Source organism: Struthio camelus, chromosome 1 (assembly GCF_040807025.1).
Source record: "Struthio camelus isolate bStrCam1 chromosome 1, bStrCam1.hap1, whole genome shotgun sequence".
NCBI classification, from domain to species: Eukaryota; Metazoa; Chordata; class Aves; order Struthioniformes; family Struthionidae; genus Struthio; species Struthio camelus.
Window position 1 is genome coordinate 180,437,677 of NC_090942.1, and position 17,206 is coordinate 180,454,882.

The window sequence follows — 17,206 nt, forward strand, 5'->3', positions numbered from 1 at the left end:
TTAGTTGTACTTAAGTAGCTGTCTAAGGTGCACTTGAATGCAAGAAAAAAAAAATACAGAAACAGTAGCTATAGTGTCCTTTGGAAAAAACGGAGGTAAAGTAAGGAAAGAAAGAGAAGAAAGCCTTTGAGTGAAGTCCTATGTGCCTGACAGCGACTGAGCAAGCCATGCATGTTTCTCAATGGCCTGCTGTAGTGCTTTCTACAGGAGCAAAGGGGAGTTTTATGTATCTACCGCTACACTGTTTTCTTGTTAAAGGTGACTCATATCTTGATATTGAACAGAGGCCAAATACTGGAATCATGGCAAGACCCTGTAAAAACCTAACATCAGTGTCTAGAAATTGGAAACCGTTGTCAAGCAGCCATGAAGTTAATGAAGTTGTTCTGCTACTTCTGGATGCTGTCTTACAGTTACCAGCACTTTGGGAATGCTTAAAAGATAGAATGATATATGGTTTGATCTGGGTCTCCAAGCCATGGAAAAAGGGATGAAGCCTGTGGGGTGGCAGGTGAAATGGGTGCCCAAGGTATTAATTAACTCCTGGAGATTATGAACTGGCTAATAACACCAAATAGGCTGGTTAGATGTGGGAAAACACCTGTTACTTGGATGACGACTAAGGAGCTCATATATGCTTTCAAAGAGGTAATGATATTAACAGGAATGGATAAGATAAAAGAAGCCCAATGCTGGCTTAGCTACCATTCACACTAAGATTAAGCCACCCCAGAACTGTGAATACATATTGCCTTAGAAATAGTCTATTGGAGCTGTACAAAGTAGAAACAACAAAAATTGGCAGTGAAAAAGGTCAGGAGGAGTGTGTTCAAACTTGCTCCTTGATCTTCTTTCTTTAGCAACACTGGAAGAGAAAGAAGGCTTTTTCATGTTAATTCATGCTAAAAAGCAGGTCTTTCAAGGAAAAAATCTCTGAGACAAAGGATGCTAGAGTACACTTATTCAATATCATTTTCTGGAAGTGTTTCATACTCCCTGTTTTCAGAAATATGATATTTTGCTAGTGAAGGCCACATATAGAAAGTGGGACTCTGACAGAGTCCCACTTATATTTGACCTCAATATTTGTAACATTAACATCCACCTAATGTGTATTATCCAATAGTCTATAGTAGAAAAGACCAATTTTTTCTAAACTTTCAAAACACGATAATCAGAAGCTTGTTTTCTGTGATATTTAAACTCCCAGTAAAGCAGACATCTGCAGCTATACATTATTTATTGCCAGCAGTAATTTATTAGCCTTCAGGGATCAAAGATACCAACACCCCTATTTCAGCACATTCAAACTTCCTAGGCTTTGGCATTAAGCCTATCAGGCTGCTTGCTCTCCATTAGTTCTTATGGATCTTCTGTTCTAGTGCTCTCCAGAACATTTGGCTAACATTAAAACTACTGCCCTTCCTTTTAATTTCTTTACTCCTCCTATTAAGTCTCCCTAAGCATCTGATTTTTTTCTTACTTCACTTTATTCCTCTCCTTGAAGAATCTTATTCCATTCATGGAGCACTTTATTCTCTTCTTGAAGAGCTTTCCCTTCACTTTGTAGGGCTTTTTTCTCCACTTGAAGGGCTCTGTTCTCCTCTTGGAGGGCAAATTTCTCTTCGCTGAGGGCATTTTTTTCTTCATGGAGGGCTTTCTCCTCTTCCTGAACGGCCTTATTATCCTTTCGAAGAGCCTTGATCTGCTCCTGGAAGGCCTTGTTTTCCTCCCATAGGGCTATAATCTCTTCCTGAAGAGCTTTTTCCTCCATTGCAAATGCTATTTCTTGTCCTTTGAGAGCTTTAATCTCTTCTCGGAGGGCTTTATTCTGCTGCCGGAGGGCCTTTTCCTGTTTCTCAAGGTGCTTTGGTTCCTCTGAAGAGTTTGTGTGCTTCTCCTGTAAGATTTTATTTTCTTCCCAAAGGGCTTTGTTCTCTCCTCGGATAATTTGGTTCTCCTGATGATAGGCTTTGTTTTCCACACGGAAAGCTCTATTCTCCTGCCGAAGGATTTGATTCTCTTCTCGAAGCGTCTGATTCTCCTTCCGGAGTGCTTGGTTAAATTCTGTCACTTGAGAGGCAGTGGCAGAAGAGGGCAGTAGAGGTAAACTGCTACTGTTGTTTAAAAAATGCCCATCCTTTGAGTCAAACATTTTGTTATTTAAATGCACCCGTCAGGGGGTATGCTCTGATGCACAACAGATGCCACCTGTTATATTCAGTAATCATTGAATTGAGAACAGAGGTGAAGTCTCCGTCAGCCCATCCTCAAAAGAATATCAGAAAACACAGAATGAAAAATATAGCACTAGCCAAGAAATCGAAATAGCAGTAAAACAATGTTGATATTTGATAAGTGTTGTATATTTCTGCATATACTGAAGTACATATAGTAAATTCACTTTTATGAACCTAATTTAATTATAATACATTTGTTGGTACATATGCACATGGGAAGAATTTTTTAATTGTTCATTTTGCTCATATAAGATCAAATCTTGCTCTCTGTAACAGTTGCACAAATCCCGTAGCGTTTTGTTGACATTAACTGAAATATATTTACAGAAGTGCTACTTCTAGTCTATTAAAAATCTGAAATATGTGCATAGTTAAGATAAATAAATCCATGCTCTTATTCTTGAACATTTACCATTTCAAAGAAATTAAGGATTTATATATTAAAATGAATATGAAATGTTATTTCAAGGAGCCAGCTCCACATCATCATCTGTGAGTAAATTATGGATCATACCATTGTTCATAATTAACTAATATACGTTGTTTTTATGCAGCAAAAGCTAGGATTTTTACATGTACAAAGTTATTAACTTTTCAGATTTTGTAAAATCTGTGAAGTGTTATACTAATTTAACTGCACCAAGTTATTGGAGATGCCCTTGCTTTACAGCTACATATGCACATTGTTTTTATTTTCTCTCTTCCTTTCTCTACTTTACGTGGACATCAATACAGACAGAGGATTAAATCATATTTTATGCACTGAGCATGCAGCAGCAGTGGAAGTTGCTCAAGTGTAAGAGACATCAAATGAATTAATTAAGACTTAGTGATTTTTTTCTGTTCAAATTCTATTGTTGGAACTGAGATAAAGTACAATCAACTTTTTTTTTTTGCTTGTTTGTGCCTTGTCCTACCCTGTTGGGAGAATGTCAAATTGTTTGGAGTGGCGTAAAAGAACAAGTTAAATAGAATTTTTAAAAGTTTAACATCTATACATAAGGCAATATTGTAATATCAGGGATACCTGAGATATAGGACAGGCATTTGTTAGGAAGCAATAAGGAATTAGCTACTAAATCATGTAATTTATTACAAGTCTAAATGTATATACATACATATATATATATATGTATATATATATAAAATTAACAAATCTTCTGATGTTCAGAGAAGCTACATTGTGTCTATGGAGTGTCTATAATAAATTCAGCAATAAAATTATGATAAATGCAGGAAAACATACAATACTTACTGATATATATTATCCTTGAATCAGCCTGCCATCTGGTATGCCCTTGGAGAGCTATCAGGAGAGGTTGGTTATCCTTGATGATGTCATCTTAAGATGTGTAACATCAGTGACACAACAATGAGTGGCACTGGTAATCACAACTTTTGTGATCATCTGAAAGTAAGCATAGGTATTTATGAGGTTAGGGTTCCCTAGCAAGACAGTCTTTGTATTTCTCAACCATTTTTCATGTTCCTTCATTTACTACGTTGATCTAAAACATTCTTGTGGAGCTAGCTGAATGGCTCGAGCCATGGGTATTGATAGCTGCCACTGAAATATGTATACACCCACCCACCCACCCACACACACACCCACACACACACACACACACACACACACACACACTCTTGAAGGTGAGCTTTTATGCCCAGCTATCTCAGTACAAATTTTGAGCTAACTTTAATCTGGGATTATTCCCAAGTTACAGAAATTCAGTATACACAACAATACATAGTCTTTATATTATAATAATTAGGCTAGGGTTAGTATTTGGAATTATGAACATGCAAGTAAATATAGCAAATGTACATGGAAAGTGAGAATTAAAGAAGAAAAGAGCATGTTGGTAGGCTACTTCTTCATTGCCCCACAAACAACCTTCCGAGTCAACCAAAATCTGTTCATTCCATAACAACCATTTTTGCTTTGCTTAAATAATTGATGAATTACTTAAGAACCATGCTCATTTTAGATTACCGTAGAATCTTGTCCATTTCTTTTGAATCTTTAGGGACAGAGAAATACTTTATTGCAACTAAAGGATAAGCCATTTTCCAATATTTGTTGTCCAATTGAAGTAGCTGATACATTTTTCAATAACACACTATGTGCTCAGGATATTAAAAAGAGAGGTGGAGGAGGCACTTTCAGGTCCAGTGAGCTTAAAATGATATTTGGCAGTTTTGTTTAAATCACTGCACACATCACATCATCTCTTTGTGCTGTCTCTCAGCTCCATTCTTTATGTTAATTAGGTAGAGAACTAAAATATGCCACATAAGATGCTCAGTAATCCCAGGAGATGTATATACACAACTCCCACTGAAATTCTGCAGGATGATCAGCCCTCTGAATCCTTTTCTCCAGGATATTTGATTTCCCTGCCTGCTCACACAAATTAAATAGGCAGAGCAGATGAGTAATGCTGAGCAGTATCAGGCAAGATCAGTATCTTCGGTTCATGCCTATTTCCCACTTCTTTTCCACATTTTAACTCCTCAAGAATAGTTTTAAACTGATTTCTTCTACAGTTTTCCATAACATAAGTCTGAACATTATAGCCTAGACAATTTTCTCTTCCATTAAAAATGTCATAGCGATTAAATAAAAATAGGGTAAGTCAGTACCAAACAAAAAACAGTTGTAGGTGTTTTCGTGTTAAAATGTAAAGCTTTAAGTAACACTGCCTATTTTGACATGTAAACCAATTCCTCTCACAATTTAGGAGCATAGATAATAGGAAAAAGTTGTCTGTTTGAAGAAGTGACAAAGAATAAGGCAATCTTCAGGATCTCTCCTGAGTCCTTCACTCTCGATTTCTCAGGACCCTGAATAGGAAGAAAAAGGGTAGTCTGACCTTGGAGAAAAGAGAATTCTATGAACCCAGTCAATCACTGGAACACAATGGAACACAATGAATGGAACACAATGATTATAGTCAAAACGTTAGACATAAAAAGAGTTAGCAAAATTTATTGGAAAATATAAAACTATTGGTTAGGTTGCAGTATTATTCTTTTTTTTAATCAAAGAAAATTTTGCTTAAATATGCTGCATGGTAGCTCTATGATCTTAATGTCGTTTGCTTATCGCAAGAAATGAAATATAAAAGGATTCTAAGATAGTTCGAACAAATAACAACTAAAAAGCCCACAAAACTACTATATTTATAAGCTTGCACACACTTCATTTTACCACTGTGAGTAACCCTTTAATGAACCCCCTGAGTGACAACAATAAGAGTACATCAGCTCATTGAAACTGAAGGTATAGATGCTGACTTCAGGTGGAGGATGTATGTAAACCTAGTACAACTGTGAAAATATTAGCCTAAGCAAACCAAGATTTCAATTTACCAATACTCAGAGAACAAAATGGTTGTTCTAACAGGAAACCAAAAGTGCTGTTTTTCAAAATAAATGTGCAGTCTAGGAATTCTACATTACAATGAATTGAAATTATCCAGTGATTTTGAAGGAAACCCACTCTGAATGGACAAATAGCACAACAGCAGGCATGACATTCACCAGAGATGTAGAAGAAAGATTCAAGTCTCTGCTGTAAGTCAGATAAAGAACAGGTGCAAGCAGGTGCAAGTTTCACTTATATCACTTTAGAATATCCCCACTACCTACACTTAGCTGTACTGTTCAGAAGAAACAAGTAACAGAGCAGGTATATTCTTAACTTTTCAAGTAATGTTATCTAACAATTCTGTTGAACAATCGCTAAACATTTCCTCAAAACAGTGACGCATACAAAAAAGTTTAGTATGTGCAGAGTAAAACAGCATATTTCAAAAAAGTAAGCTTCTAAAATTGGAATCATATACATTTCATAGCTTCTATTACATATGCCAGTTGCTGTTAGATAAATCTAAAAACTCATATTAGAATCTGAAAATCTAACTAGCATATTTGGCACATCTGGTACTTTTACTGCTCTGACAATTTTATGCTGATGTGGCTTCTTTTTTAGGTCAATCAAACTCACCATTTTCTCTCCCAAGTGGCTATACAATTTATGTTGTTGCTTCCAGGAGACTGAAAGCCTGGACTAAGACAGATCTTGGCTCTACCTGCCAAAGATTAACGGAGTACCACAGAGAGCAAAAGTAGATGGTACTGTACATCTGTGCATTCAACATTCAGTGGCACTAAGCCACTAGTCTCTTTTCTGCATGACCAACTGACTAATTACTGTACTTGGCCTTTCTGAGTCCCTTCAATTAATGCAATGCGCAATTGCACACAGCGACCGAGTCACCCACACAGAACAGAATCTGGGCCAGAATTAGGCTCTGAGTCCCAGAAGCACCTGTTATAAATACAAAGTGTCCAGATGGTCTGGTCTTTGTGGGAAAGTGTCAAGAATTGACTTATCTGTCTTTCTTACTTTTGGTTTAAGGTCATAAACATGATTCTTTTGAAGCAGAAAGCCAATCACATTTGGGGTGGGGGGTGGGGGAGAAATAAATAAATAAAGAAAGAAAGAAACTTGGGATAAATGCAAAACCCTCTCCATTTGTTAATTTTTATAGCCCAGTGGAGCTCATTGTTATCACTTTCTAGGCATGCAGATGGGATTAGCCTATGATTACAAGGCAGCCTTCAATATAATTAGATAGATTTATTTAAACACAGCTGTAAACTATAAAAATGTGAAATATTTAGTGTCTGTAAATTCCACAGTTTGTAAATTCAAACTTAAATTTCCAATCATCTATTTTGCTTTTGTTTTGCTTAGAAACACTAGAAAATATCTCTTCTTTCATTCTCTTTTTTATGGATATCAGTTACTTGAATTTATAACAGTAAGAGTGTTCATGAATGTTGATTTGCTTTCCAACAGTGAATTGCTTAATTCATGAGTGTTTTTCTCCCTTCTAAAATGATATTGGAGATTAGCGAGTCCATTGAAAATATCCATAGAGGCTCTGCACACATGGCTGTTCAGCTGCATGAGATGGCGTAAAAAAACCAAAGTTTATGTCAGATCCCGAAAACAATTAAGACATCTCAAACACTAATCAGGAACAATGATGATCATAGCTTCTAATGAAAGGAAGGACAGAAAAAGAGGAAAAGAAAGAAATAAGGAAAGAAAGAAAAAAAGAATAGTAAAGAAGGAGGAAGGGAGGGAGGAAGCTCTTCAGGTAGAAGGGAAAAGTAAGAGGGTAATAAAACATATTTTTGGGCCAGCACTAATTTCACTTGTATCAAATGCTTATTCTTCTATTTTGTGTCTGTAGATGTTAAAGGCATTGAACGTGGACTATTATATCCCTGCAGGTTCACCTCAGACAAAAAAGAACCCATCACAGTCAGCATTCTGAGTTCTTAACCCAGCTCTGAACAACACTAGCAAGTAAATTCACGTCAATCGCATTGGAGTCATGCCTAGTTTATACTATAGGTAGGCACTTAAGTAATATTGGCAACCATAAGATGCATAAGACATACCCAGTACTTTTAAGTGTACAGTACGGTAAGTAATAGCCATCATCAGTAGTGATAGATTGCTTTTATTTTATCGTTAATGTATCGTTTTGCTTGTCTATTTGAAAGTCATGTTTTATACTAAATACAAGTTCCGTATTTTTAACTACTCTAGCACCATATGCTATTTGAAACATATATTCTAAGTGAATTCATCAATAAGATATTTCAAAGTGTAGCATTATGCAGTATGTTACTGGATTTTAGAAAAACTTTTTCACAGAAACAATACATGAATTTCGAAATGTGAAAAGAACTTAGAAGTGCCTCGAGGACAAGGCACTTTTCATATGTCCTGAGAACAGTGCATGCAGGATTTCCTCTTAATTATAAAAAAGTGATAGGAAAGCTAAGCCACTATTTTTGTTAAACATGTACACAGTACAGGGCAATCCTGCAAACAGGTCAGAAAGGCAGGCTCAAGTTTCATCATGCTTACCCTCCCTTATTACTTTAAAAAAAAAAAAAAAAAGATTAAATATTATAAAGGCTAAATGTCCACTTGTGAAAGAACATACAACCAACAAAATGCTGTTACTGTGATTTAGCTAGGCATTTTCTTTTAGCAGCATTTCTGTGCCGTTTTCTTCCACCTGGTTGGATCTGAACAGCTAGATATGGGCTAGAGTTGAACTTTGGAGTCACATATGTACACATGCACGTATATCTGTTAGCATGCCCACACAGTCTATTCTGCAGAGTCTGCTTGCAGATGCCATCTTTATTCCTTGGAAAAATACGAGTTGACTGGGGAAAATGTAAGTAATCACAGCTAGGAAGAATCACAGAATCACAGAATCACAGAATCGTTTAGGTTGGAAGGGACCTCTGGAGATCATCTAGTCCAACCTCCCCGCTCAAGCAGGGTCCTCTAGAGCAGATTGCCCAGGATCACATCCAGGCAGGTTTTGAATATCTCCAGCGAAGGAGACTCCACCACCTCTCTGGGCAACCTGTTCCAATGCTCTGTCACCCTTACAGGGAAGAAGTTTTTTCTCAGGTTCAGGTGGAAGTTCCTGTGGTTCAGTTTCTGCCCATTGCCTCTTGTCCTGTCGCTGGGCACCACGGAGAAGAGGCTGTCCTCATCCTCTCGACACTCCCCCTTCAGATACTTGTACACGTTGATGAGATCCCCTCTCAATCTTCTCTTCTGCAGGCTGAACAGGCCCAGCTCTTGCAGTCTTTCTTCATAGGAGAGATGCTCCAGCTCTCTAATCATCTTTGTAGCCCTCCGCTGCACTCTCTCCAGTAGTGTCACGTCTCTCTTGTCCTGGGGAGCCCAGAATTGGACACAGCACTCCAGGTGAGGCCTCATCTGAGGCTGAGGAGAGGGGCAGGATCACCTCCCTCCACCTGCTGGCAACACTCTGCCTAAGGCACCCCAGGATCCCATTGGCCTTCTTGGCCACCAGGGCACACTGCTGGCTCATGTTTAACTTGTTGTCCACCAGGACTCCCAGGTCCTTCTCGGCAGAGCTGCTTTCCAGCAGGTCAACCCCCAGCCTGCTCTGGTGCATGGGATTATTCCTGCCTAGGTGCAGGACCCTGCACTTGCCTTGGTTGAACTTCAGGAGGTTCCTCTCCGCCCACCTCTCCAGCCTCTCCAGGTCCCTCTGAATGGCAGCACAGCCTTCTGGTGTGTTAGCCTCTCCCCCCAGTTTAGTATCCTCAGCAAACTTGCTGAGGGTGCACTCTGTGCCTTCCTCCAGGTCATTGATGAATATATTGAACAAGACTGGACCCAGGACTGACCCCTGGGGGACACCACTAGCCACAGGCCTCCAACTTGACTCTGTGCCATTCACCACAACCCTCGGAGCTCGGCCATCCAGCCAGTTCTCAAGCCACCTCACTCTCCACTCATCTAGCCCACACTTCCTGAGCTTACCTAGGAGGATGTGATGGGAGACAGTGTCAAAAGCCTTGCTGAAGTCCAGAAACACAACATCCACTGCTCTGCCCTCCTCTACCCAGCCACTCATCCCATCAGAGAAGGCTATCAGGTTGGTCAGGCATGATTTCCCTCTGCTGAATCCATGCTGACTACGCCTGATCACCTTCTTGTCCTCCACATGCTTAGTGATGACCTCCAGGAGGAGCTGTTCCATCACCTTTCCAGGGCTAGAGGTGAGGCTGACAGGCCTGTAGTTTCCCTGGCTCCTCCTTCTTGCCCTTCCTGAAGACAGGCGTGACATTGACATTGGCTTTCTTCCAGTCCTCAGGCACCTCTCCTGATCTCCAGGACCTTTCCGAGATGATGGAGAGTGGCCTAGCGATGACATCCGCCAGCTCCCTCCGCACTCGTGGGTGCGTCCCATCAGGGCCCATGGATATGTGGATGTCAAGTTTGGACAAAAGATCTCTAACCTGATCCTGCTCAACCAAGGGAGAGTCTTCCTTTCTCCAGACTTTTTCTGTTGTCCCCAGGGTCTGGGATTCCTGAGGAATGGCCTTAGTAGTAAAGACTGAAGCAAAGGCGGCATTCAGCATCTCTGCCTTCTCCGAATCCTTTGTTACCGGGGCACCTGCCCTATTCATCAGCGGGCCCACATTTTCCCTAGTCTTCCTTTTGCTAGTGATATATTTGAAGAAGCCCTTCCGGTTGTCCTTGACATCCCTTGCCAGATTTAATTCCGACTGGGCCTCAGCCTTCCTTCTCGCTTCCCTGCACACTCTGACAACGTCCCTGTATTCCTCCCCAGTGGCCTGTCCCCTTTTCCACATTCTGTACACTTCCTTCTTCTGCTGGATTTTTGCCAGGAGTTCCTTGTTCATCCATGCAGGTCTCCTGCCCGCTTTGCTGGACTTCTTCCTCAGAGGGATGCACTGCTCTTGAGCCTGGAGGAAGTGATGCTTGAATATTAACCAGCTTTCTTGGACCCCTCTTCCTTCTAGGGCCCTACCCCATGAGATTCCTCCAAGGAGGTCCCTCAAGAGGCCAAAGTCAGCTCTCCTGAAGTCCAGGGTTGCCATCCTACTCATTGCACTGCTCCCTTCTCGTAGGATCCTGAACTCCACCATCTCATGGTCACTGCAGCCAAGGCTGCCCCCAACCTTCACATCTCCAACTAGACCTTCTTTGTTCGTTAGTACAAGGTCTAGCATTGCACCTCTCCTCGTTGGCATCTCCAACATCTCCAACATCTCCTGGGTCAAGGAATTATCATCAATCCTCTGCAGGAACCTCTTTGACTATTTGTGCCTAGCTGTGCTGTCTTCCCAACAGATGCCAGGGTGGTTGAAGTCTCCCATGAGAACCAGGGCCTGTGATCGTGAGGCTACTTCCAGCTGTCGGTAGAAGGCCTCATCGATGACCTCCTCCTGGTCAGGTGGCCTGTAGTAGACCCCCACAACAGTGTCACCCATGTTACCCTGCCCTTTAATCCTTACCCATAGGCTCTCAACATATTTTAAAAAGAACATATTTTAAAAACACTACTTGTATTGGAGAGGTTTTTTTCTGTTGGAAACTCAATTTAATTCATTGCCCATACATGTGTTTTAGAGCAAGGAAAATTGCAGAAGAGTTTAGTTTTATTTTAGCATGACTAATTATGGGAAAAAAAACACCTATTCTTCTTCCTAGGTAACTTCACATTATATATAAATAGGTATGACACGTACATAATATATATGATAAATCAGGTTGTTTAATGTCAAATTCTTTTTGTTTTCAGCTCACACAGAGTGAGATTCATCCCACCCGACTTCTGATGTCCAGAAGTTAAGCATCTAAGTCCAAATATGTCAGCTGGGAGTTTTTTCATAGTCACTTTGGAGAAATATGAATCTCCAGATGGAGATTTATCTCCTATTAACATATACACCTAAAAAAGGTCAAATTAATCACTCTCTAGAGGTGCTTACTTCTGTTCATTAAATCCAGGTTGACTAGCTAAGACTTATGTATACAATTTTGGTGTATTTCAAGGCAAATGAATCCTACATCATATATGATGAAGACAGAAATCGTGTGCCAGAGAACATCCCAGTGTGTCGATCTCAAAAGCCAATTTTTATTTTATTACATATTCAATATAAAAAGAGAAGGTGTAATAAAAGAGGAATAAATTAATTTTTTCTAGTATTTTCTTTGAAAATGACTTGGTGAAATTCATAGTCATGGGGACACACATCTTTTAAGAGAAGTAGGTCTAACTTGTGCTCAATCAGTATCTATTCAATCAGGGATAGGATGAAACTATAGCTTTTCTCCTTATTCTTAGTAATAGCATAAGATTCTTTGCTCAAAGAAGCACCTGAAATCAAAATCCTCATTTAATAATGCTTGCTTAAAAAAAGCACCTAACTTGTCTAAGAACAGTTAACAATTTACTACACTCAGAGCAGATAGCAAGTACATCTTTATTTTGTTCTGTCTTGACAAATAAACAATATGACTGAATTTCATCGCTAAGGTTCGACAAGTTGCCTACATTTGGGCTAGTTACCTACAATCCTTTAACATCAAATGTAAAGAAGTACTTCTTACAGCATATAATTCATCTTATCCTAAATTAAGCAGCTAAAATAGACCATATTAATTGTTCCTCATATGTCTGCCTCTCTCCTTTGAATACAGAAATGTGGACTGACTTGCTGAAATGTAGGTGTATACTTGGAATCTCACACTAACAATCTTAAATATTTTCATCTAGCTGGTCAAAATTAGTCTCAGACCTTCTATTTGATGAAACTAATATTTCACTGAAAATTCAGATGACAGCCAGACAAGGGACTTAGAAAATATATACAACAAACAAAATTTATATACAGATAACATAGAAGTTTTTGATCAAATTGTATTAGGAAATTGTATTAGGAAAGTTTATGAATGAAGATATTTTTTAAGAAAATATATCCAAGAAGTTTAAAGTTTGATGAAAAATAAAGGAAACTCTTGGCAAACATTTTATGGTCATTTCTACAAACTTCAATGAAAGATGAAACCGAAAGGTGATTTCATATTTTGAACTCTTCTATTTTATACAGGATTCATATTATAAAAAAAACCTCAAATTCCTAAAACCAGCATCCAGTCCTTAATGCTTTACTGCATGGTGTTTATGTCCATGTACCAGTTTTTCAGTGATTTTTATCCTCATATCTAAGAGAGGACATAAATATTAATTAACTTTAGAAAACATAATGAAATTTATATCCAAGAAATTGTATATATAATTAATTCACCTGCAGCTACTGTCTTAGCTCACATATTTATTTTTCTCATCACTTTTTAATGTAAGGAAAGTTGAGTTCTGACATTGATCCTTTAAATTCATTAATACTTTGATTAAAATTCTGGAAAAAAAACAGTTATAAATTTCTCCATAGTCTGTTCTATATTTTAAAAGTAACTATTCATGAGGTGTCAATACTAAACACAGATAACATTTTTCAAACCCTTTGAAATACTAAACACAGATAACATTTTTCAAACCCTTTGAGTACCGCCGACTTTCAATGAGTTAAAAGGTTTGAAAACACTTTCTAGCATTGAAGTCACTGAAGTGGACCTTTTCTGTTCCTATTTCATACGTCTAATAAACAAACAAAAACAAATAAAAATAAGCAACCCCCCTCCTTTGTTTAGATAAGGAGCAATTTTTTCATAACTCTCTTTTGAAAAAAATTTCTACTTCCTATTTACTCTTTATTATAAAAAATGAACTTGTATAGTTTTTTTTTTTTTTCTTTACTGAATTATTTTCTTTTAAGGTCTGAGTCTTTAAACTTAGAGACGTCAAACCACTTCAGAATCACAGAATGGTTGAGGTTGGAAGGGACCTCTGGAGATCATCTAGTCCAACCTCCCTGCTCAAGCAGGGTCATCCAGAGCGGTCATCTAGAGCACATTGCACAGGACTGCATCTAGGTGGGTTTTGAATATCTCCAGTGAAGGAGACTCCACAGTCTCTCTGGGCAGCCTGCTCCAGTGCTCAGGCACCCTCACAGGGCAGAAGTTTTTCCTCATGTTCACATGGAACTTCCTGTATTTCAGTGTGGTACCCATTGCCTCTTGTCCTGTCACTGGACACCACGGAGAAGAGGGGCCCCATCCTCTTGACACCCTCCCTTTAGATATTTGTATACATTGATAAGATCCCTTCTTAATCTTCCTTTCTGCAGGCTAAACAGGCCTAGCTCCCTCAGCCTTTCTTCAGAGCAGAGATGCTCCAGTCCCCTCATCATCTTAGCAGCCCTCTGCTGGACTCTCTCCAGGAGCTCCATGTCTCTCTTGTATGGAGGAACCCAGAACTGGACACTCTACTCCCGGTATGGCCTCACCAGGGCTGAGTAGAGGGGGAGATCTAAGACGCAGATCTAAGTCATTTAATAACTAACCCGGAAACCTTATTCTCCTGAGTCCTTTATTTTTTCTTCTGCAGTTTCTTTTTCCTGTTGCTGAAGAGAAGGCTATTCTTGAAAGTATTGTACTGTAGAGCACATGTTTGTTTGCCTTAATATATTAAGGGCTGTAGGCATTTGGTAAATCACATATTCCTGCATATACAGCACATATTCAATATAATAGCAAATATCTGAGAAAGCTATAGGTCACTTCTGGAAAGATTTTTAAGTGGTTAACAACAACAGAGATACATGTTTAAATCTATAGTTTGTACTGGAAATTTTAGAATCATAGAGATATTATACATATGTGTGTGTGTGTACATATTTATATAAATATTGAAGAGCAAGGATAATATTAAAACAGTTTAATATTCTGAGTATTTTTGGATTTTTTTAAAAAGATTCAGAAAGAATATCTGTTTATCCGTGCATCTGTTCAGAGGCATAGTGCCACAGTAATATCTGATTGGATAAGTAGTTCGTCTTAGGAAGAAGTATATTTAATAATTAACAAAGGTGAAAACGTAAGAGTATGAAAACTTTGTTTCTGTTACTGTTCTTGTGTCAGGCTCAGATCTTGCAGCAGACCCTGTATCTCTGTGGTGCTCAAGTGTATTCAGTGAGATATTGGCAGAGAGATCCGCGTGTAACAAGTTCTATAAACTTTGATGCCTTGAGAATATTAAGTATTGTCTCTACGACAGCAATTTTGTTCAGAGTAATAGTGTGGTTTCAAAGACCAGTTCTTTTGCATTAGTTTGGTTCTCAAAGGGGATTTAATGTATGTGAACAAGATTCCAGGGGGAGAAGATGAAACCAGAAGCCCTGCCCCAAAACTGCTCCAGACGTACTGCATTTTCTGGTGGGGTCTGAGTGAGCATCTGTACAGAAAAGGTCTTCTATCATGTTCCTAGGGCAAATATGCGTGCACAAGGCCTTGGAAGCAAAGAGAGGTCCCAATGCCCCGTGAAGTGGTACCTGTGCTATGTAAAGGGCCAAGTCCCATATGTGTCTCTCTTTTGCCATTAACTGCCAACTCTCACCTCTGCTACTCCTTCCTCAACCTTCTACTTAAATTTTTTTTGCCTTCTATTATATTTTGTTGCTGTCTCATATTGCTGAATGACTCAGTTCTTCTTTTGATTATCTCTCTTTTTGAGTTCCTCTTTTCTGCAATATCCACCCTTTCAGCACCCTCTCCCAAAAATCCAAAGCAGGTGCAACGTGTTGCTCTGAGGGAACAATATTGTTTATAAATCTGTGTAGAGAGAGGTTCAGAAGTTTTTCGCATAGTCTAATGGTAGTATCAGGTTGCTAACCATATGTCTGCCTCCACATACAAGAGGACTAGTGAGCATTGCCTCAGATTTAAAAAAAAAAAAAAAAAAAAAAGAAAAAGAGAGAAGAGAGAGATTGAGAGAGAGAGAAAGATGATGTTCTTGCAGAGGCAGCATGCAAGATGCACACATTTTATATATGGCTTGAAGATTCCTTCTTGTAAGACAAGCATATCCGAGGCTGCTACTTGTTGTGAATTCTGAGCTTGGGTCATGGGAGCTCCACACAGGAGGACCTGGAGATGGACCAGCATCCCAGCAAAGCAGATCTGTGGGCACAGACGTCTATGCATCAGTGCTCAGCCCAAAGAAGTGTATTAATTTTCTACACAAATCTCAAGGGTGGATTGGGGAGAAGGAATTCACGAGGTTTAGGGAAAAGAGAGGGGGCAGGGAACTGTTCAGTGAACATATTGATGACCCATCATACTATGGTATGGTATGATCTCAACAGTTGTATTGATTCTTTGTTTGGAGGATAGAAACCCAGTTATCTGAATGTCTAACTACTTTGCAGAAGGTATTGAAGTAGCAGCTTTTGGGGCCAAAGAGGGTCTGTGAGGATGTTTTGTAACAGGAAACATGGACTGTGAGCTGTCAGCAGCTCACCATGAGGCTGGAAGGACATAGTCACTACCTGCATATAGAATTTTAGCCAAAAACCTAGACATACAATATAGAGATAATTTCTCCAAAGACATGAAGATGGAAGGATATGGGACTTGTCTCTGGTTCAGAAAAAAGACAGGAGAAGATTTTCTTATGGAGGAGAATCCTTTCTAAAGTCCAGAGCTTCATCAGTCGATTCTGATCTTCAGACCTTATTAAAGTTTCCAAGCTGCTGCTGCACAGTCCTAATTAAGCTTTCTCCCACCTTTCCTAACACTCCTAACCACTCTGTTTATTGCTTATGCTTTTACTTATTATGCTCTACAAACTGGAAAGGCCCTTGATCTGATTACCTTAATAAAGAAGGTATTCTCACATTCCATATACCCCTACAGCACCCTCCCAGAAGAAATACTGTTGCCTAAGGATTATTCCACCCCTTCCCCCAGCATCCTGCATGGATATTATCTAAATTCATAACAAGGAAGTGATCACACAGCAGGTCCCATGTTGTCAGTCATGAACAGCACAAACAAAAACAGAAAAAAAAAGAAAAAAATTGCATTTTCGGCCTTATGTAAGTGATAGGATCTGTAATATGATGTGCTATCAACTGTGTAAAACAGATTAAAGGATATCTTGGAGTTTCCAAGAGAAAACTCACAGAATCACAGAATGTTTGAGATTGGAAGAGACCTCTGGAGATCGTCTAGTCCAACCCCCCTACTCAGGCAGGGTCCTTCACATTATCCTTCACATACTTAGAGATGGCCTCCAAGATGAGCTGTTCCATCACCTTTCCAGGGACTCTCCCTAGTATTCCTGTTGTTACTGAGGTATTTGAAGAAGCCCTTCTTGCTTTCTTGACATCCTTTGCCAGATTAAACTCCAAATGGGCCTTAGCTTTCCTCATCACATTTCTACATGCTCTGACAACGTCCCTGTATTCCTCCCAAGTGGCCTGTCCCCTTTTCCACATTCTGTATACCTCCTGACCATGTCTGCGTTTTGTCATGAGCTCCTTGTTCATCCCTGCAGGTCTCCTGCCCACTCTGCTGGACTTCTTGCACTGTTCTTGAGCCTGGAGGAGGTGACACTTGAATATTAACCAGCTTTCTTGGACCCCTCTTCCTTCTAGGGCCCTACCCCATG

The 17,206-nt window shown here is 39.3% G+C and overlaps 1 pseudogene; it reads right to left on the reverse strand.

The window, feature by feature from the left end:
- Window positions 1-1,459: 1,459 nt before the first annotated feature.
- LOC104151137 (coiled-coil domain-containing protein 70-like) lies at window positions 1,460-2,155 on the reverse strand (annotated as a pseudogene).
- Between the last annotated feature and the right edge of the window lie 15,051 nt (window positions 2,156-17,206).